This window comes from Stegostoma tigrinum, chromosome 50 (genome assembly GCF_030684315.1).
Source record: "Stegostoma tigrinum isolate sSteTig4 chromosome 50, sSteTig4.hap1, whole genome shotgun sequence".
Taxonomy (NCBI): Eukaryota; Metazoa; Chordata; class Chondrichthyes; order Orectolobiformes; family Stegostomatidae; genus Stegostoma; species Stegostoma tigrinum.
In genome coordinates, this window is record NC_081403.1 from 247,695 (window position 1) to 269,742 (window position 22,048).

A 22,048-nucleotide genomic window follows, 5' to 3' on the forward strand; every position below is an offset into this window, starting at 1 on the left:
GGATTAAGGGCTCAAGGGGGCAGGAGTGAAGGGTCAAGGGGCAGGAGTGAGGGGGTAAAGGACAGGAGCGGAGAGTCACGGGCGGGGGCGAGGGATCGAAGGGGCAGGAGCGAGGGATCAAAGTGGGAGGAGTGAGGGATCGAAGTGGGGAGTGAGGGATCGAAGTGGGGAGTGAGGGATCGAAGGGGCGGGAGCGAGGGATCGAAGGGGCGGGAGCGAGGGATCGAAGGGGCGGGAGCGAGGGATCGAAGGGGCGGGAGCGAGGGATCGAAGGGGCGGGGGTGAGGAATCGAAGGAGGGGGAGTGAGGGATCGAAGGGGCGGGAGCGAGAGATCGAAGAGGGGAGTGAGGGATCGAAGGGGCGGGAGCGAGAGATCGAAGAGGGGGGAGTGAGGGATCAAAGGGGCGGGAGTGAGGGATCAAAGGGGCGGGAGTGAGGGATCAAAGGGGCGGGAGTGAGGGATCAAAGGGGCGGGAGTGAGGGATCAAAGGGGCGGGAGTGAGGGATCAAAGGGGCGGGGGTGAGGGATCAAAGGGGGGGAGTGAGGGATCAAAGGGGGGGAGTGAGGGATCAAAGGGGCGGGAGCGAGAGATCGAAGAGGGGGAGTGAGGGATCAAAGGGGCGGGAGTGAGGGATCAAAGGGGCGGGAGCGAGAGATCGAAGAGGGGGAGTGAGGGATCAAAGAAGGGGGAGTGAGGAATCAAAGGAGGGGGAGTGAGGGATCAAAGGGGCGGGAGCGAGAGATCGAAGAGGGGGAGTGAGGGATCAAAGGGGCGGGAGTGAGGGATCAAGGATCAAAGGGGCGGGAGCGAGAGATCGAAGAGGGGGAGTGAGGATCAAAGGGGCGGGAGTGAGGGATCAAAGGGGCGGGAGCGAGAGATCGAAGAGGGGGAGTGAGGGATCAAAGGAGGGGGAGTGAGGGATCAAAGGGGCGGGAGCGAGAGATCGAAGGGACGGGAGTGAGGGATCGAAGGAGGGGGAGTGAGGGATCAAAGGGGCGGGAGTGAGGGATCAAAGGGGCGGGAGCGAGAGATCGAAGAGGGGGAGTGAGGGATCAAAGGGGCGGGAGTGAGAGATCGAAGGGACGGGAGTGAGGGATTGAAGGGCCATGAGCGAGATATCGAGGGGGAGCGAGGGATCGAAGGGGCGGGAGCGAGGGATCAAAGGGGCGGGAGCGAGAGATCGAAGAGGGGGAGTGAGGGATCAAAGGGGCGGGAGTGAGGGATCAAAGGGGCGGGAGTGAGGGATCAAAGGGGCGGGGGTGAGGGATCAAAGGGGCGGGGGTGAGGGATCAAAGGGCGGGGGTGAGGGATCAAAGGGGCGGGGGTGAGGGATCAAAGGGGCGGGGGTGAGGGATCAAAGGGGCGGGGGTGAGGGATCAAAGGGGCGGGGGTGAGGGATCAAAGGGGCGGGGGTGAGGGATCAAAGGGGGGGGAGTGAGGGATCAAAGGGGGGGAGTGAGGGATCAAAGGGGCGGGAGCGAGGGATCAAAGGGGCGGGGGGTGAGGGATCAAAGGGGCGGGGGGTGAGGGATCAAAGGGGCGGGGGTGAGGAATCGAAGGGGGGGAGTGAGGGATCAAAGGGGCGGGAGCGAGAGATCGAAGAGGGGGAGTGAGGGATCAAAGGGGCGGGAGTGAGGGATCAAAGGGGCGGGAGCGAGAGATCGAAGAGGGGGAGTGAGGGATCAAAGGAGGGGGAGTGAGGGATCAAAGGAGGGGGAGTGAGGGATCAAAGGGGCGGAGCGAGAGATCGAAGAGGGGGAGTGAGGGATCAAAGGGGCGGGAGTGAGGGATCAAGGATCAAAGGGGCGGGAGCGAGAGATCGAAGAGGGGAGTGAGGGATCAAAGGGGGCGGGAGTGAGGGATCAAAGGGGCGGGAACGAGAGATCGAAGGGACGGGAGTGAGGGATCGAAGGAGGGGGAGTGAGGGATCAAAGGGGCGGGAGTGAGGGATCAAAGGGGCGGGAGCGAGAGATCGAAGGGGCGGGAGCGAGGGATCAAAGGGGGCAGCGGTGAGGGATCAAAGGGGTGGGAGCGAGGGATTGAAGGGGTGGGAGCGAGGATCGATGGGGCGGGAGTGAGGGATCGAAGGGGTGGGAGTGAGGGATCGAAGGGGTGGGAGTGAGGGATCGAAGGGGTGGGAGTGAGGGATCGAAGGGGCGGGAGCGAGGGATCGAAGGGGCGGGAGCGAGGGATCGAAGGGGCGGGAGCGAGGGATCGAAGGGGCGGGAGCGAGGGATCAAAGGGGCGGGAGTGAGGGATCAAAGGGGCGGGGAGTGAGGGATCAAAGGGGCGGGAGTGAGGGATCAAAGGGGCGGGAGTGAGGGATCAAAGGGGCGGGGGTGAGGAATCGAAGGAGGGGGAGTGAGGGATCGAAGGGGCGGGAGCGAGAGATCGAAGAGGGGGAGTGAGGGATCGAAGGGGCGGGAGCGAGAGATCGAAGAGGGGGAGTGAGAGATCGAAGGGGCGGGAGTGAGAGATCGAAGGGGCGGGAGTGAGGGATCAAAGGGGCGGGAGTGAGGGATCGAAGGGGCGGGGAGTGAGGGATCAAAGGGGCGGGGGTGAGGAATCGAAGGAGGGGGAGTGAGGGATCGAAGGGGCGGGAGCGAGAGATCGAAGAGGGGGAGTGAGGGATCGAAGGGGCGGGAGCGAGAGATCGAAGAGGGGGAGTGAGAGATCGAAGGGGCGGGAGTGAGAGATCGAAGGGGCGGGAGTGAGGGATCAAAGGGGCGGGAGTGAGGGATCAAAGGGGCGGGAGTGAGGGATCAAAGGGGCGGGAGTGAGAGATCGAAGAGGGGGGAGTGAGGGATCGAAGGGGCGGGAGCGAGAGATCGAAGAGGGGGAGTGAGGGATCGAAGGGGCGGGAGCGAGAGATCGAAGAGGGGGAGTGAGAGATCGAAGGGGCGGGAGTGAGAGATCGAAGGGGCGGGAGTGAGGGATCAAAGGGGCGGGAGTGAGGGATCAAAGGGGCGGGAGCGAGGGATCGAAGGGGCGGGAGCGAGGGATCGATGGGGCAGCGGTGAGGGATCGAAGGGGCGGGAGCGAAGGATCGAAGAGGGGGGAGTGAGGGATCGAAGGGGCGGGAGCGAGGGATCGATGGGGCGGGAGCGAGGGATCGAAGGGGCGGGAGCGAGGGATCGAAGGGGCGGGAGCGAGGGATCGAAGGGGCGGGGAGCGAGGGATCGATGGGGCAGCGGTGAGGGATCGAAGGGGCGGGAGCGAGGGATCGAAGGGGTGGGAGCGAGGGATCGAAGGGGCGGGAGCGAGGGATCGATGGGGCAGCGGTGAGGGATCGAAGGGGCGGGAGCGAGGGATCGAAGAGGGGGGAGCGAGGGATCGAAGGGGCGGGAGCGAGGGATCGAAGGGGCGGGAGCGAGGGATCGAAGGGGCGGGAGCGAGGGATCGAAGAGGGGGGGAGTGAGGGATCGAAGAGGGGGGAGTGAGGGATCGAAGGGGCGGGAGCGAGGGATCGAAGGGGCGGGGAGCGAGGGATCGAAGGGGCGGGAGCGAGGGATCGAAGAGGGGGGAGTGAGGGATCGAAGGGGCGAGAGCAAGGGATCGAAGGGGCGCGAGCGAGGGATCGATGGGGCAGCGGTGAGGGATCGAAGGGGCGGGAGCGAGGGATCGAAGGGGCGGGAGCGAGGGTTCGAAGGGGCGGGAGCGAGGGATCGAAGAGGGGGGAGTGAGGGATCGAAGAGGGGGGGAGTGAGGGATCGAAGGGGCGGGAGCAAGGGATCGAAGGGGCGGGAGCAAGGGATCGAAGGGGCGGGAGCAAGGGATCGAAGGGGCGGGGAGCGAGGGATCGATGGGGCAGCGGTGAGGGATCGAAGGGGCGGGAGCGAGGGATCGAAGAGGGGGGAGTGAGGGATCGAAGAGGGGGGAGTGAGGGATCGAAGGGGCGGGAGCAAGGGATCAAAGGGGCGGGAGCGAGGGATCGAAGGGGCGGGAGCGAGGGATCGAAGAGGGGGGAGTGAGGGATCGAAGGGGCGGGAGCAAGGGATCGAAGGGGCGGGAGCAAGGGATCGAAGGGGCGGGAGCAAGGGATCGAAGGGGCGGGAGCGAGGGATCGAAGGGGCGGGAGCGAGGGATCGAAGGGGCGGGAGCGAGGGATCGAAGGGGCGGGGAGCGAGGGATCGAAGGGGCGGGAGCAAGGGATCGAAGGGGCGGGAGCGAGGGATCGAAGGGGCGGGAGCGAGGATTGAAGGGGCGGGAGCGAGGGATTGAAGGGGTGGGAGCGAGGGATCGAAGGGGCGGGAGCGAGGGGATCGATGGGGCAGCGGTGAGGGATCGAAGGGGCGGGAGCGAGGGATCGAAGAGGGGGGAGCGAGGGATCGAAGGGGTGGGAGCGAGGGATCGAAGGGGCGGGAGCGAGGGATCGAAGGGGCGGGGAGCGAGGGATTGAAGGGGCGGGAGCGAGGGATCGAAGGGGCGGGAGCGAGGGATCGAAGGGGTGGAGCGAGGGATTGAAGGGGCGGGAGCGAGGGATTGAAGGGGTGGGAGCGAGGGATCGAAGGGGCGGGGAGCGAGGGATCGATGGGGCAGCGGTGAGGGATCGAAGGGGCGGGAGCGAGGGATCGAAGAGGGGGGAGTGAGGGATCGAAGGGGTGGGAGCGAGGGATCGAAGGGGCGGGAGCGAGGGATTGAAGGGGCGGGAGCGAGGGATCGAAGGGGCGGGAGCGAGGGATCGAAGGGGTGGGAGCGAGGGATTGAAGGGGTGGGAGCGAGGGATCGAAGGGGCGGGAGCGAGGGATTGAAGGGGCGGGAGCGAGGGATTGAAGGGGTGGGAGCGAGGGATCGAAGGGGCGGGAGCGAGGGATTGAAGGGGTGGGAGCGAGGGATCGAAGGGGCGGGAGCGAGGGATCGATGGGAAGGGGCGGGAGCGAGGGATCGATGAGGCAGGAGCGAGGGATCGATGGGGCAGCGGTGAGGGATCGAAGGGGCGGGGAGCGAGGGATTGAAGGGGCGGGAGCGAGGGATCGAAGGGGCGGGAGCGAGGGATCGAAGAGGCGGGAGCGAGGGATCGAAGAGGCGGGAGCGAGGGATCGAAGGGGTGGGAGCGAGGGATCGAAGGGGGCGGGAGCGAGGGATTGAAGGGGCGGGAGCGAGGGATCGATGGGGCAGCGGTGAGGGATCGAAGGGGCGGGGAGCGAGGGATCGAAGGGGTGGGAGCGAGGTATCGAAGAGGGGGAGTGAGGGATCGAAGGGGCGGGAGCGAGGGATCGAAGGGGCGGGAGTGAGGGATCGAAGGGGCGGGAGCGAGGGATCGATGGGGCAGCGGTGAGGGATCGAAGGGGCGGGAGCGAGGGATTGAAGGGGCGGGAGCGAGGGATCGATGGGGCAGCGGTGAGGGATCGAAGGGGCGGGAGCGAGGGATCGAAGGGGCGGGAGCGAGGGATCGAAGAGGGGGAGTGAGGGATCGAAGGGGCGGGAGCGAGGGATTGAAGGGGCGGGAGCGAGGGATCGAAGGGGCGGGAGCGAGGGATCGATGGGGCAGCGGTGAGGGATCGAAGGGGCGGGAGCGAGGGATCGAAGGGGCGGGAGAGAGGGATCGATGGGGCAGCGGTGAGGGGATCGAAGGGGCAGCGGTGAGGGATCGAAGGGGCAGCGGTGAGGGATCGAAGGGGCGGGAGTGAATGCTTTGGCAATTATTCCATCCCTAACACTAAGTGGCTCGTTCCTCCCTCTGTCTGTTCCAGGTCAGTGCCCCTGACAGCGGAGACGATGCCCGCGATCACATCCTTGCCCCCAGCACTGCAAGGAACGGGTGGTCGGTGGAGCAGGCCCCCCGGCACGGGACCCTCTCCGGCAGCCCCCCAGCTCAGGGCCCGACAGTCTGGCTGCTGCCTCGAGCTGGAGCCCTGGCTGTACCCTGGGGCGGAGCGGGGAGGGGCACGGGGTAACGCTGGGAATTGTGCCCGCTCTTCGTCTGGCTCCCTACAGCTACCCACCTTACTCCATGCCCCCGCCTCCCATTTCGGGGTCACCCCCAGCAGCTCCTCACAGGTACCCCAGCTGTATGAGAGTCCATATCATAATGACAGCATCTAACCTTGTTTCACCCCCTCCCCGTACCCCAGGGCGAGTCAGTGTCTCCCCCGTACCCCAGGGCAAGTCGGTGACCCTCCCCATAACCCAGGGCGAGTCGGTGACCCTCCCCGTACCCCAGGGCGAGTCGGCGACCCTCCCCTGTACCCCAGGGCGAGTCAGTGTCTCCCCCGTACCCCAGGGCAAGTCGGTGACCCTCCCCATAACCCAGGGCGAGTTGGCAACCCTCCCTCGTACCCCAGGGCGAGTCGGTGACCCTCCCCTGTACCCCAGGGTGAGTCGGTGTCTCCCCCGTACCCCAGGGTGAGTCGGTGACCCTCCCCATACCCCAGGGCGAGTTGGCAACCCTCCCCCGTACCCCAGGGTGAGTCGGTGACCCTCCCCTGTACCCCAGGGCGAGTCAGTGTCTCCCCCGTACCCCAGGGCAAGTCGGTGACCCTCCCCTGTACCCCAGGGTGAGTCAGTGTCTCCCCCGTACCCCAGGGCAAGCCGGTGACCCCTCCCTGTACCCCAGGGCGCATCGGTGTCTCCCCCGTACCTCAGGATGAGTCAGTGTCTCCCCTGTACCCCAGGGCGAGTCAGTGTCTCCCACGTACCCCAGGGCGAATCGATGTCTCCCATGTACCCCAGGGCGAGTCGGTGATCCTCCTCGTGCCCTAGGGAGAGTCGGTGTCTCCCACGTACCCAAGGGAGAGTCGGTGACCCTCCCCGTACCACAGGGCGAGTCAGTGTCTCCCATGTACGCCAGGGCGAGTCAGTGACCCTCCCCATGCCCCCAGGGCGAGTCGGTGACCCTCCCCATGCCCCAGGGTGAGTCGGCGACCTTCCCCATACCCCAGGGCGAGTCGGCGACCTTCCCCATACCCCAGGGCGAGTCGGCCACCCTCCCCGTACCCCAGGGCGAGTCAATGTCTCCCATGTACCACAGGGCAAGTCAGTGACCCTCCCCGTACCCCAAGGCAAGTCGGTGTCTCCCCCGTACCCCAGGGCGAGTCGGTGTCTCCCCCAACCCCCCCACTGTACCCTGAGGAGAGTCGATGTCTCCCCCGTACCCTGGGGAGAGTCACTGCCACACCCCCCACCCCCATACCCTAGGGAGAGTCAGCGTCTCCCCGATCACCATACCCCAGGGAGAGTCGGTGTCTCCCCCGCTGTCCCTGTACCCGGGGGGGGGAGGGGGAAGAGTGTCCCCCCCCATACCCTGGGGAGTGACGGTATTCCCCTGCATACCCTGGGGAGAGACAGTGTCCCTCCCATACCCTGGGGAGTGACGGTATTCCCCTGCGTACCCTGGGGAGAGACAGTGTCCACCCCCATACCCTGGGGAATGACGGTACTCCCCTGTGTACCCTGGGGAGAGACAGTACCCCTCCTGTCCCCTGAGTGCATGTCCTCGGTGGGTGTGGGGAGTGGTTTTGGGAATGTGTGGGGATTATTTTTGTATATTTCTAAATTAAAAACGTGCCTGAAACGAACAGTGTTTGTTGAAAGAGTAGAAGGCAGTACTGGTGCTCTGGTGCGGGGGGGATTTGTACCTCTCTGCAGGGGGGGCGGGGGGAGATGACAGAACAGACACTCCCCATCCCACATTACTCTCACAGTGCGAGGGAATGCAACACATACACACGCTGTCTCCCCCTCTCTCTCTCTTTCCACCCCTCTCCCTCCCTCGCTCTCTCTCCCTGAGATAGACAGAGACAGAAAAATCATAGAATCCCTACAGTGTGGCAGTAAGCCATAGAGCCCATCAGGTCTCAACCACCCAGACCCATCCCCTATCCCTTCGACCCTGTGTTTCCCACAGCCAACCCACCCTAGCCCGCACATCCCTGGGCATGATGGGACTATTTCCCATTGGCCAATCCCACCCTAACCCGCACATCCCTGGGCACTACGGGACAATTTCCCATCGGCCAATCCCACCCTAACCCGCACATCCCTGGGCACTACAGGACAATTTCCCATTGGCCAATCCCACCCTAACCCGCACATCCCTGGGCACTAGGGGACAATTTCCCATCAGCCAATCCACCCTAACCCGCACATCCCTGGGCACTACGGGACAATTTCCCATTGGCCAATCCCACCCTAACCCGCACATCCCTGGGGCACTACGGGACTATTTCCCATTGGCCAATCCCACCCTAACCCGCACATCCCTGGGCACTACGGGACAATTTCCCATCGGCCAATCCCACCCTAACCCGCACATCCCTGGGCACTACAGGACAATTTCCCATTGGCCAATCCCACCCTAACCCGCACATCCCTGGGCACTAGGGGACAATTTCCCATCAGCCAATCCACCCTAACCCGCACATCCCTGGGCACTACGGGACAATTTCCCATTGGCCAATCCCACCCTAACCCGCACATCCCTGGGCACTACGGGACAATTTCCATCGGCCAATCCCACCCTAACCCGCACATCCCTGGGCACTACAGGACAATTTCCCATTGGCCAATCCACCCTAACCCGCAACCCTTTGGACAGTGGGAGGAAACCGAAGCACCCAGAAGAAACCCAGAGACACAGGGGGAGAATGTGCAAATTCCACACAGTTGCCCGAGGGTGGGGATCAAACCTGGGTCCCTGGCGCTGTGAGGCTGCAGCGCTAACCGCTGAGCAACCGTGCCACAACAGGGATACACAGACAAGCAGAGAGACAGGGAGAGATAGAAAGATCAACAGAGAGGGAAAGAGAGAGAGGACTGAAAAACAGAGCCACTGAGAGAGAGGGAGTGGGAGAAAGAGTGCATGAAAGAGTGAGTGAGCGAGAAAGAGAGTCAGAGGGAGAGAAAGACACAGGGACATGTACAGGCAGGGAAGAAGCTCACAAACAGAACTAAAAGGTACAGAAGTACAGTCACACTTTTTGTTAGACGGCAAGAAAGACACGGACAGAGAGAGAGGCACAGAGACAGAGAGAGAGAGACACACAGAGACAGTGATAGTGAGAGAGAGAGAGACAGAGGCAGAGAGAGGCAGAGATAGTGAGACACAGAAAGAGAGAGAAGAGAGAGACACACAGAGATGGAGAGAGAGAGAAAGAGAGACACAGAGACAGAGAGAGAAACACAGAGAGAGACATACAAAGAGACAGACAGAGACACAGAGAGACACACACACAAACAGACAGTGAGTGAGAGAGAAGAGACACACACTGAGACAGTGAGAGAGAGAGACACACACAGAGACAGTGAGAGAGAAGAGAGAAACACAGACAGTGAGAGCGAGAGAGAGAGACACACACACAGAGACAGAGAGAGAAGAGACACACACACAGACAGAGACAGACAGACAGAGAGAGACACACACACAGACAGTGAGTGAGAGAGAGGAGAGAGACACACAGAGACAGTGAGAGAGAAGAGACACACACTGAGACAGAGAGAGAGATATACACACACAGAGTGAGAAGAGAGACACACAGAGACAGTGAGAGATACACACACACTGAGACAGAGAGAGAGATACACACACAGTGAGAAGAGAGACACACAGAGACAGTGAGAGAGAAGAGACACACACTGAGACAGAGAGAGAGATATACACACACAGAGTGAGAAGAGAGACACACAGAGACAGTGAGAGAGAAGAGACACACACTAAGACAGTGAGAGAGAGAGACACACACAGAGACAGTGAGAGAGAAGAGAGAAACACAGACAGTGAGAGCGAGAGAGAGAGAGAGACACACACTGAGACAGAGAGAGAGATATACACACACTGAGAGAGAGAGAGATACACACACACACAGAGTGAGAAGAGAGACACACAGAGACAGTGAGACAGAAGAGACACACGCTGAGACAGAGAGAGAGATACACACACACACAGAGGAGAGAGACACACAGACAGTGAGAGAGGAGACACACACTGAGACAGAGAGAGAGATACACACACACAGAGTGAGAAGAGAGACACACAGAGACAGTGAGAGAGAAGAGACACACACTGAGACAGAGAGATACACACACACAGAGTGAGGAGAGAGACACACAGAGACAGTGAGAGAGAAGACAGACACAGAGACAGAGGGAGATGAGAGACACACACACAGAGACATGGGTCACTCCTGAAATGAGAGGAACTGATTTAAAACCAGCGGCTGCTCTGTCTGCTGAGAAGGATCAATCTCCGGAGAGATGGGTGACTCTGGAAGGCTCTGCCACAGTAGCTGGTGCTAGAGGTGGAGCCAGGGTTTGCGGGGAACGGGGTTGGAGAGATTCCCATGGGGTGTGGGGGGGAAAAAAAAAAAATCGAGGCTTATGCTGTCGAGGAAGTGGAGCAGAGATAGGACACATGGAGAGGGGGCCTGAGGGGCCGCTGGTGTTGGGAATCACAGACCCATTTCTGCAGAAGGGTCTCGTCCCGAAACATCAGCCTTCCTGCCCCTTTGATGCTGCCGGGCCTGCTGTGTTCATCCAGCTCCACAGCGTGTTATCTCAGACCTGATGAGCATTATTCTTCGGCATTTGAATGGCTCCCTTTCTCCCAGACAGCACGCACCCCTCAATGCAAACCGCCCCCCACCCCGTCCTCACAGAATGACCCTCTCTCTCTGCCTCACCTGGGACTTGTTGAGATTTTAAGGTGCTATCTTTCTCAGTGGGGACCGCACAGCGAGGGACTGGAGGGGGGGGGGGGGGGGGGGGGGCACCCTGAGCTGCTGAGACTGGGTGGGGGGACAAAGGGAAGGGAAGGGACATGTACACAGGTAACAGCCTGAATGATCAAACAAAACACCATTTGTCACTCTGCATTTTACAGCTTTTCACATCTATGTGTCCCTCTTCACCCCCAACCCCCGGCCCTGCTCCAGCCTCTGGCAGCTAGACACAGGCGGGGTGTGGGGGGGAAATGAGAGAGAGACACACAGAGAGAGAGAGAGACATGGGGGAAGGGTGGAAGAGGGACAGAGGGAGGGAGGGAGAGAGGCAAAGTTAGACAGAGAGGAGAAATAGATAGAGACAGAGAGGGGAATGAGAGAGAGAGATAGGGAGAGGGGAAGAGAGAGAGATAGGGAGAGGGGAAGAGAGAGAGATAGGGAGAGGGGAAGAGAGAGAGATAGGGAGAGGGGAAGAGAGAGAGATAGGGAGAGGGGAAGAGAGAGAGGATGGGGGGGGGGGAGGGGAAGGGAGGGGGGGGAGGGGGAGGAGGGGAGGAGGGGGGGAGGGGGGAAGAGGAGAGAGAGATGGGGGGGAAGAGAGAGAGATGGGGGGGAAGAGAGAGAGATGGGGGGGGGAAGAGAGAGAGATGGGGGGGGGAAGAGAGAGAGATGGGGGGGGAAGAGAGAGAGATGGGGGGGGAAGAGAGAGAGATAGAGAGGGGGGGAAGAGAGACATTGGGGGGGGGGAAGAGAGACATTGGGGGGGGAAGAGAGACATTGGGGGGGGAAGAGAGACATTGGGGGGGGAAGAGAGACATTGGGGGGGGAAGAGAGACATTGGGGGGGGAAGAGAGAGAGATAGGGAGAGGGGAAGAGAGAGAGACATGGGGGCGAAGAGAGAGAGAGAGAGAGATAGGGAGGGGGGGAAGAGAGAGAGATAGGGAGAGGGGAAGAGAGAGAGATGGGGGGGGGAAGAGAGAGAGATAGGGAGAGGGGAAGAGAGAGAGATAGGGAGAGGGGAAGAGAGAGAGATGGGGGGAAGAGAGAGAGAGATGGGGGGGGAAGAGAGAGAGATGGGGGGGAAGAGAGAGAGATGGGGGGGGAAGAGAGAGAGATGGGGGGGGAAGAGAGAGAGATGGGGGGGGGGAAGAGAGAGAGATGGGGGGGGGAAGAGAGAGAGATGGGGGGGGGAAGAGAGAGAGATGGGGGGGGAAGAGAGAGAGATGGGGGGAAGAGAGAGAGATGGGGGGGGAAGAGAGAGAGATGGGGGGGGAAGAGAGAGAGATGGGGGGGGAAGAGAGAGAGATGGGGGGGAAGAGAGAGAGATGGGGGGGGAAGAGAGACATTGGGGGGGGGAAGAGAGACATTGGGGGGGGGGAAGAGAGACATGGGGGGGAAGAGAGACATTGGGGGGGGAAGAGAGACATTGGGGGGGGAAGAGAGATATTGGGGGGGGAAGAGAGAGAGATAGGGAGAGGGGAAGAGAGAGACATGGGGGGGGAAGAGAGAGAGATGGGGGGGAAGAGAGAGAGATGGGGGGGAAGAGAGAGAGAGATAGGGAGGGGGGGAAGAGAGAGAGATAGGGAGAGGGGAAGAGAGAGAGGTGGGGGGGGGAAGAGAGAGAGATAGGGAGAGGGGAAGAGAGAGAGATGGGGGGCAAGAGAGAGAGATAGGGAGAGGGGAAGAGAGAGAGATAGGGAGAGGGAAGAGAGAGAGATGGGGGGGGAGAAGAGAGAGATAGGGAGAGGGGAAGAGAGAGAGGTGGGGGGGGAAGAGAGAGAGATAGGGAGAGGGGAAGAGAGAGAGATGGGGGGCAAGAGAGAGAGATAGGGAGAGGGGAAGAGAGAGAGATAGGGAGAGGGGAAGAGAGAGGGATGGGGGGGGGGAGAAGAGAGAGATGGGGGGGAAGAGAGAGATGGGGGGGAAGAGAGAGATGGGGGGGAAGAGAGAGATGGGGGGGGAAGAGAGAGATGGGGGGGAAGAGAGAGAGAGATGGGGGGGAAAGAGAGAGATGGGGGGGGAAGAGAGAGATGGGGGGGGGAAGAGAGAGAGATAGGGAGAGGGGAAGAGAGAGGGATGGGGGGGAGAGAGAGAGATGGGGGAGAGAGAGGATGGGGGGGAAGAGAGAGATGGGGGGGAAGAGAGAGATGGGGGGGAAGAGAGAGATGGGGGGGAAGAGAGAGATGGGGGGGAAGAGAGAGATGGGGGGGAAGAGAGATGGGGGGGAAGAGAGAGATGGGGGGGAAGAGAGATGGGGGGGAAGAGAGAGATGGGGGGGAAGAGAGAGATGGGGGGGAAGAGAGAGATGGGGGGGGAAGAGAGAGATGGGGGGGAAGGAGAGAGAGATGGGGGGGGGAAGAGAGAGATGGGGGGGAAGAGAGAGAGAGATGGTGGGGGAGAGAGAGAGAGATGGGGGGGGAAGAGAGAGATGGGGGGGGAAGAGAGAGATGGGGGGGGAAGAGAGAGATGGGGGGGGAAAGAGAGAGATGGGGGGGAAAGAGAGAGATGGGGGGGAAAGAGAGAGATGGGGGGGGGAAAGAGAGAGATGGGGGGGAAAGAGAGAGATGGGGGGGAAAGAGAGAGATGGGGGGGAAAGAGAGACAGATAGGGAGAGGGGAAGAGAGAGAGAGAGATAGGGATGGGGGCAGAGAGAGAGAGATAGGGATGGGGGTAGAGAGATAGGGAGGGGGGAAGAGAGAGAGATGCGGGGGGGGAAGAGAGAGATGGGGGGAAGAGAGAGATGGGGGGGGAAGAGAGAGATGGGGGGGAAGAGAGAGATGGGGGGGAAGAGAGAGATGGGGGGAAGAGAGAGATGGGGGGGAAGAGAGAGAGGGGGGGGAAGAGAGAGATGGGGGGGAAGAGAGAGATGGGGGGGGAAGAGAGAGATGGGGGGGGAAGAGAGAGATGGGGGGGGAAGAGAGAGATGGGGGGGGAAGAGAGAGATGGGGGGGGAAGAGAGAGATGGGGGGGGGAAGAGAGAGATGGGGGGGGGAAGAGAGAGATGGGGGGAAGAGAGAGATGGGGGGGAAGAGAGAGATGGGGGGGAAGAGAGAGATGGGGGGGGAAGAGAGAGATGGGGGGGGAAGAGAGAGAGATAGGGAGGGGGGAAGAGAGAGAGAGAGATAGGGAGGGGGGTAGAGAGAGGAGATAGGGAGGGGGGTAGAGAGAGAGAGATAGGGAGGGGGGTAGAGAGAGAGATAGGGAGGGGGGTAGGAGAGAGACATAGGAGGGGGGGGAAGAGAGAGAGATGGGGGGAAGAGAGAGATAGGGAGGGGGGAGAGAGAGAGAGATAGGGAGGGGGAAGAGAGAGAGAGATAGGGAGGGGGGTACAGAGAGAGATAGGGAGGGGGGTACAGAGAGAGATAGGGAGGGGGGAGAGATAGGGAGGGGGGAGAGAGAGAGAGAGATGGGGGGAAGAGAGAGAGATGTGGGGGAGAGAGAGAGATAGAGAGGGGGGGAAGAGAGAGAGATGGGGGAAGAGAGAGAGATAGGGAGGGGGGGTAGAGAGAGATAGGGAGGGGGGTAGAGAGAGATAGGGAGGGGGTTAGAGAGAGATAGGGAGGGGGTAGAGAGAGAGATAGGGAGGGGGGTAGAGAGAGAGATAGGGAGGGGAGGAAGAGAGAGAGATGGGGGGGAAGAGAGAGAGATAGGGAGGGGGGAAGAGAGAGAGAGATAGGGAGGGTGGTAGAGAGAAATAGGGAGGGGGGTAAGAGAGAGAGATAGGGAGGGAGGGGAAGAGAGAGAGATGGGGGGGAAGAGAGAGAGAGATAGGGAGGGGGGGTAGAGAGAGAGATAGGGAGGGGGTAGAGAGAGACATAGGGAGGGGGGGGAGGGAGAGAATGGGGGGGAAGAGAGAGAGATAGGGAGGGGGGAAGAGAGAGATAGGCAGGGGGGAGAGAGAGAGAGAGATGGGGGGAAGAGAGAGAAATAGGGAGGGGGGGAAGAGAGAGAAATAGGGAGGGGGGGAAGAGAGAGAAATAGGGAGGGGGGGAAAGAGAGAAATAGGGAGGGGGGGAAGAGAGAAATAGGGAGGGGGGGCAAGAGAGAGAGATAGGGAGGGGGGAGAGAGAGAGAGAGAGAGATAGGGAGGGGGGTGAGAGAGAGAGAGATGGGGGAGAGAGAGAGATGGGGGGGAAGAGAGAGAGATAGAGAGGGGGGAAGAGAGAGAGATAGAGAGGGGGGGAAGAGAGAGAGATGGGGGTAGAGAGAGAGATAGGGAGGGGGGTAGAGAGAGAGATAGGGAGGGGGGTAGAGAGAGAGATAGGGAGGGGGGTAGAGAGAGAGATAGGGAGGGGGGTTAGAGAGAGAGATAGGGAGGGGGGTAGAGAGAGAGATAGGGAGGGGGGTAGAGAAGAGCATAGGAGAGGGGTAGAGAGAGAGATAGGGAGGGGGAGAGAGAGAGAGAGATAGGAGGGGGCAGAGAGAGAGAGATGGGGGGTAGAGAGAGAGATAGGGAGGGGGAGAGAGAGAGAGAGATAGGGAGGGGGCAGAGAGAGAGAGATGGGGGAAGAGAGAGAGAGAGAGAGATAGGGAGGGGGGGAGGGAGAGAGATAGGGAGCGGGGGAGGGAGAGAGATAGGGAGCGGGGGAGGGAGAGAGATAGGGAGGGGGCGAGAGAGAGATGGGGGGGAGAGAGATAGGGAGGGGGGAGGAGAGAGAGAGATAGGGAGGGGGGGGAGAGAGAGAAATAGGGAGGGGGGAGAGAGATAGGGAGGGGGGAGAGAGAGATAGGGAGGGGGGAGAGAGAGATAGGGAGGGGGGAGAGAGAGAGAGATAGGGAGGGGGGAGAGAGAGAGAGATGGGGGGGAAGACAGAGAGATGTGGGGGAAGAGAGAGAGATAGAGAGGGGGGGAAGAGAGAGAGATGGGGGAAGAGAGAGAGATAGGGAGGGGGGTAGAGAGAGAGAGATGGGGGGGAAGAGAGAGAGATGTGGGGGAAGAGAGAGAGATAGAGAGGGGGGGAAGAGAGAGAGATGGGGGAAGAGAGAGAGATAGGGAGAGGGGAAGAGAGAGGGATGGGGGGGAGAAGAGAGAGATGGGGGGAGAAGAGAGAGATGGGGGGAAGAGAGAGATGGGGGGAAGAGAGAGATGGGGGGGAAGAGAGAGATGGGGGGGAAGAGAGAGATGGGGGGGAAGAGAGAGATGGGGGGGAAGAGAGATGGGGGGGAAGAGAGAGATGGGGGGAAGAGAGATGGGGGGGAAGAGAGAGATGGGGGGGAAGAGAGAGATGGGGGGGAAGAGAGAGATGGGGGGGAAGAGAGAGATGGGGGGGAAGAGAGAGATGGGGGGGAAGAGAGAGAGAGATGGGGGGGGAAAGAGAGAGATGGGGGGGAAGAGAGAGAGAGATGGGGGGGAAGAGAGAGAGAGATGGGGGGGGGAAAGAGAGAGATGGGGGGGGAAAGAGAGAGATGGGGGGGGAAAGAGAGAGATGGGGGGGAAAGAGAGAGATGGGGGGGAAAGAGAGAGATGGGGGGGGAAAGAGAGAGATGGGGGGGAAAGAGAGAGATGGGGGGGAAAGAGAGAGATGGGGGGGAAAGAGAGACAGATAGGGAGAGGGGAAGAGAGAGAGAGAGATAGGGATGGGGGCAGAGAGAGAGAGATAGGGATGGGGGTAGAGAGATAGGGAGGGGGGAAGAGAGAGAGATGCGGGGGGGGAAGAGAGAGATGGGGGGAAGAGAGAGATGGGGGGGGGAAGAGAGAGATGGGGGGGAAGAGAGAGATGGGGGGGAAGAGAGAGATGGGGGGGGAAGAGAGAGATGGGGGGGAAGAGAGAGATGGGGGGGGAAGAGAGAGATGGGGGGGGAAGAGAGAGATGGGGGGGGAAGAGAGAGATGGGGGGGGAAGAGAGAGATGGGGGGGGAAGAGAGAGATGGGGGGGGGAAGAGAGAGATGGGGGGGGAAGAGAGAGATGGGGGGGGGAAGAGAGAGATGGGGGGGGGAAGAGAGAGATGGGGGGGGAAGAGAGAGATGGGGGGGAAGAGAGAGATGGGGGGGAAGAGAGAGATGGGGGGGGAAGAGAGAGATGGGGGGGGAAGAGAGAGATGGGGGGGGGAAGAGAGAGAGATAGGGAGGGGGGAAGAGAGAGAGAGAGATAGGGAGGGGGGTAGAGAGAGAGAGATAGGGAGGGGGGGTAGAGAGAGAGAGATAGGAGGGGGGGTAGAGAGAGAGATAGGGAGGGGGGTAGAGAGAGAATAGGGAGGGGGGGGAAGAGAGAGAGATGGGGGGGAAGAGAGAGATAGGGAGGGGGGAGAGAGAGAGAGATAGGGAGGGGGAAGAGAGAGAGAGATAGGGAGGGGGGTACAGAGAGAGATAGGGAGGGGGGTACAGAGAGAGATAGGGAGGGGGGAGAGATAGGGAGGGGGGAGAGAGAGAGAGGAGATGGGGGGAAGAGAGAGAGATGTGGGGGAAGAGAGAGAGATAGAGAGGGGGGGAAGAGAGAGAGATGGGGGAAGAGAGAGAGATAGGGAGGGGGGTAGAGAGAGATAGGGAGGGGGGTAGAGAGAGATAGGGAGGGGGTAGAGAGAGAGATAGGGAGGGGGTAGAGAGAGAGATAGGGAGGGGGGTAGAGAGAGAGATAGGGAGGGGAGGAGAGAGAGAGATGGGGGGGAAGAGAGAGAGATAGGGAGGGGGGAGAGAGAGAGAGATAGGGAGGGTGGTAGAGAGAAATAGGGAGGGGGGTAGAGAGAGAGATAGGGAGGGAGGGAAGAGAGAGAGATGGGGGGGAAGAGAGAGAGAGATAGGGAGGGGGGTAGAGAGAGAGATAGGGAGGGGGGTAGAGAGAGACATAGGGAGGGGGGGGAGGGAGAGAATGGGGGGGAAGAGAGAGAGATAGGAGGGGGGAAAGAGAGAGATAGGCAGGGGGGAGAGAGAGAGAGAGATGGGGGGAAGAGAGAGAAATAGGGAGGGGGGGAAGAGAGAGAAATAGGGAGGGGGGGAAGAGAGAGAAATAGGGAGGGGGGGAAAGAGAGAAATAGGGAGGGGGGGAAGAGAGAAATAGGGAGGGGGGGCAAGAGAGAGAGATAGGGAGGGGGGAGAGAGAGAGAGAGAGAGATAGGGAGGGGGGTGAGAGAGAGAGAGATGGGGGAAGAGAGAGAGATGGGGGGGAAGAGAGAGAGATAGAGAGGGGGGGAAGAGAGAGAGATAGAGAGGGGGGGAAGAGAGAGAGATGGGGGTAGAGAGAGAGATAGGAGGGGGGGTAGAGAGAGAGATAGGGAGGGGGGTAGAGAGAGAGATAGGGAGGGGGGTAGAGAGAGAGATAGGGAGGGGGGTAGAGAGAGAGATAGGGAGGGGGGTAGAGAGAGAGATAGGGAGGGGGGGTAGAGAAAGAGATAGGGAGAGGGGTAGAGAGAGAGATAGGGAGGGGGAGAGAGAGAGAGAGATAGGGAGGGGGCAGAGAGAGAGAGATGGGGGGTAGAGAGAGAGATAGGAGGGGGAGAGAGAGAGAGAGATAGGGAGGGGGCAGAGAGAGAGAGATGGGGGGAAGAGAGAGAGAGAGAGAGATAGGGAGGGGGGGAGGAGAGAGATAGGGAGCGGGGGGAGGGAGAGAGATAGGGAGCGGGGGAGGGAGAGAGATAGGGAGGGGGGCGAGAGAGAGATGGGGGGGAGAGAGATAGGGAGGGGGGGAGAGAGAGAGATAGGAGGGGGGGAGAGAGAGAAATAGGGAGGGGGGAGAGAGATAGGGAGGGGGGAGAGAGAGATAGGGAGGGGGGAGAGAGAGATAGGGAGGGGGGAGAGAGAGAGAGATAGGGAGGGGGGAGAGAGAGAGAGATGGGGGGGAAGACAGAGAGATGTGGGGGAAGAGAGAGAGATAGAGAGGGGGGGAAGAGAGAGAGATGGGGGAAGAGAGAGAGATAGGGAGGGGGTAGAGAGAGAGAGATGGGGGGGAAGAGAGAGAGATGTGGGGGAAGAGAGAGAGAGATAGAGAGGGGGGGAAGAGAGAGAGATGGGGGAAGAGAGAGAGATAGGGAGAGGGGAAGAGAGAGGGATGGGGGGGAGAAGAGAGAGATGGGGGAGAAGAGAGAGATGGGGGGGGAAGAGAGAGATGGGGGGGAAGAGAGAGATGGGGGGGAAGAGAGAGATGGGGGGGAAGAGAGAGATGGGGGGGAAGAGAGAGATGGGGGGGAAGAGAGATGGGGGGGAAGAGAGAGATGGGGGGGAAGAGAGATGGGGGGGGAAGAGAGAGATGGGGGGGAGAGAGAGATGGGGGGGAAGAGAGAGATGGGGGGAAGAGAGAGATGGGGGGGAGAGAGAGAGAGATGGGGGGGGAAAGAGAGAGATGGGGGGGAGAGAGAGAGAGATGGGGGGGAAGAGAGAGAGAGATGGGGGGGGAAGAGAGAGATGGGGGGGGGAAAGAGAGAGATGGGGGGGGAAGAGAGAGATGGGGGGGAAAGAGAGAGATGGGGGGGAAAGAGAGAGATGGGGGGGGAAAGAGAGAGATGGGGGGGGAAGAGAGAGATGGGGGGGAAGAGAGAGATGGGGGGAAAGAGAGAAGATAGGGAGAGGGGAAGAGAGAGAGAGAGATAGGGATGGGGGGCAGAGAGAGAGAGATAGGGATGGGGGTAGAGAGATAGGGAGGGGGGAAGAGAGAGAGATGCGGGGGGGGAAGAGAGAGATGGGGGGAAGAGAGAGATGGGGGGGAAGAGAGAGATGGGGGGGAAGAGAGAGATGGGGGGAAGAGAGAGATGGGGGGGAAGAGAGAGATGGGGGGGAAGGAGAGAGATGGGGGGGAAGAGAGAGATGGGGGGGGAAGAGAGAGATGGGGGGGGAAGAGAGAGATGGGTGGGGAAGAGAGAGATGGGGGGGGAAGAGAGAGATGGGGGGGGAAGAGAGAGATGGGGGGGGGAAGAGAGAGATGGGGGGGGAAGAGAGAGATGGGGGGGAAGAGAGAGATGGGGGGGGAAGAGAGAGATGGGGGGGGAAGAGAGAGATGGGGGGGGAAGAGAGAGATGGGGGGGGGAAGAGAGAGAGATAGGGAGGGGGAAGAGAGAGAGAGAGATAGGGAGGGGGGTAGAGAGAGAGAGATAGGGAGGGGGGTAGAGAGAGAGAGATAGGGAGGGGGGTAGAGAGAGAGATAGGGAGGGGGGTAGAGAGAGACATAGGGAGGGGGGGGAGAGAGAGAGATGGGGGGGGAAGAGAGAGATAGGGAGGGGGGAGAGAGAGAGAGATAGGGAGGGGGAAGAGAGAGAGAGATAGGGAGGGGGGGTACAGAGAGAGATAGGGAGGGGGGTACAGAGAGAGATAGGGAGGGGGGAGAGATAGGGAGGGGGGAGAGAGAGAGAGAGATGGGGGGAAGAGAGAGAGATGTGGGGGAAGAGAGAGGATAGAGAGGGGGGGAAGAGAGAGAGATGGGGGAAGAGAGAGAGATAGGGAGGGGGGTAGAGAGAGATAGGGAGGGGGGTAGAGAGAGATAGGGAGGGGGTAGAGAGAGAGATAGGGAGGGGGTAGAGAGAGAGATAGGGAGGGGGTAGAGAGAGAGATAGGGAGGGGGGTAGAGAGAGAGATAGGGAGGGGAGGAAGAGAGAGAGATGGGGGGGAAGAGAGAGAGATAGGGAGGGGGGAAGAGAGAGAGAGATAGGGAGGGTGGTAGAGAGAAATAGGGAGGGGGGTAGAGAGAGAGATAGGGAGGGAGGGAAGAGAGAGAGATGGGGGGGAAGAGAGAGAGAGATAGGGAGGGGGGTAGAGAGAGAGATAGGGAGGGGGGTAGAGAGAGACATAGGGAGGGGGGGGAGGGAGAGAATGGGGGGGAAAGAGAGAGAGATAGGGAGGGGGGAAGAGAGAGATAGGGAGGGGGGAGAGAGAGAGAGAGATGGGGGGAAGAGAGAGAAATAGGGAGGGGGGGAAGAGAGAGAAATAGGGAGGGGGGGAAGAAGAGAGAAATAGGGAGGGGGGGAAAGAGAGAAATAGGGAGGGGGGGAAGAGAGAAATAGGGAGGGGGGGCAAGAGAGAGAGATAGGGAGGGGGAGAGAGAGAGAGAGAGAGATAGGGAGGGGGGTGAGAGAGAGAGAGGATGGGGGAAGAGAGAGAGATGGGGGGGAAGAGAGAGAGATAGAGAGGGGGGGAAGAAGAGAGAGAGATAGAGAGGGGGGGAAGAGAGAGAGATGGGGGTAGAGAGAGAGATAGGGAGGGGGGTAGAGAGAGAGATAGGGAGGGGGGTAGAGAGAGAGATAGGGAGGGGGGTAGAGAGAGAGATAGGGAGGGGGGTTAGAGAGAGAGATAGGGAGGGGGGTAGAGAGAGAGATAGGGAGGGGGGTAGAGAAAGAGATAGGGAGAGGGGTAGAGAGAGAGATAGGGAGGGGGAGGAGAGAGAGAGAGATAGGGAGGGGGCAGAGAGAGAGAGATGGGGGGGTAGAGAGAGAGATAGGGAGGGGGAGAGAGAGAGAGAGATAGGGAGGGGGCAGAGAGAGAGAGATGGGGGGAAGAGAGAGAGAGAGAGAGATAGGGAGGGGGGGAGGGAGAGAGATAGGGAGCGGGGGAGGGAGAGAGATAGGGAGCGGGGGAGGGAGAGAGATAGGGAGGGGGGCGAGAGAGAGATGGGGGGGGAGAGAGATAGGGAGGGGGGGAGAGAGAGAGATAGGGAGGGGGGGAGAGAGAGAAATAGGGAGGGGGGGAGAGAGATAGGGAGGGGGAGAGAGAGATAGGGAGGGGGGGAGAGAGAGATAGGGAGGGGGGAGAGAGAGAGAGATAGGGAGGGGGGAGAGAGAGAGAGATGGGGGGGAAGACAGAGAGATGTGGGGGAAGAGAGAGAGATAGAGAGGGGGGGAAGAGAGAGAGATGGGGGAAGAGAGAGAGATAGGGAGGGGGGTAGAGAGAGAGAGATGGGGGGGAAGAGAGAGAGATGTGGGGAAGAGAGAGAGATAGAGAGGGGGGGAAGAGAGAGAGATGGGGGAAGAGAGAGAGATAGGGAGGGGGGTAGAGAGAGATAGGGAGGGGGGTAGAGAGAGATAGGGAGGGGGGGTAGAGAGAGAGATAGGGAGGGGGGTAGAGAGAGATAGGGAGGGGGGTAGAGAGAGATAGGGAGGGGGGGGAGAGAGAGAGATTGGGAGGGTGGTAGAAAGAGAGATAGGAGGGGGAGAGAGATAGGGAGGGGGGAGAGAGAGAGAGAGATAGGGAGGGGGGGAGAGAGAGATAGGGAGAGGGGAGAGAGAGAGAGATAGGGAGGGGGGAGAGAGAGAGATAGGGAGGGGGGGAGAGAGAGAGATAGTGAGGGGGGAGAGAGAGAGAGACGGGGAGGGGGAGAGTGAGAGAAAGAGAGACGGGGGAGAAAGAGAGACGGGGGGGGAGAGAGAGAGAGAGACAGGAGAGAGAGAGGGGCACAAGGGAGGGGAGAGACAGGGAGAAAGGGGGAGAGAGAGAGAGACGGGGGGGCAAGAGAGAGACTGGGGGGGGGGAGACG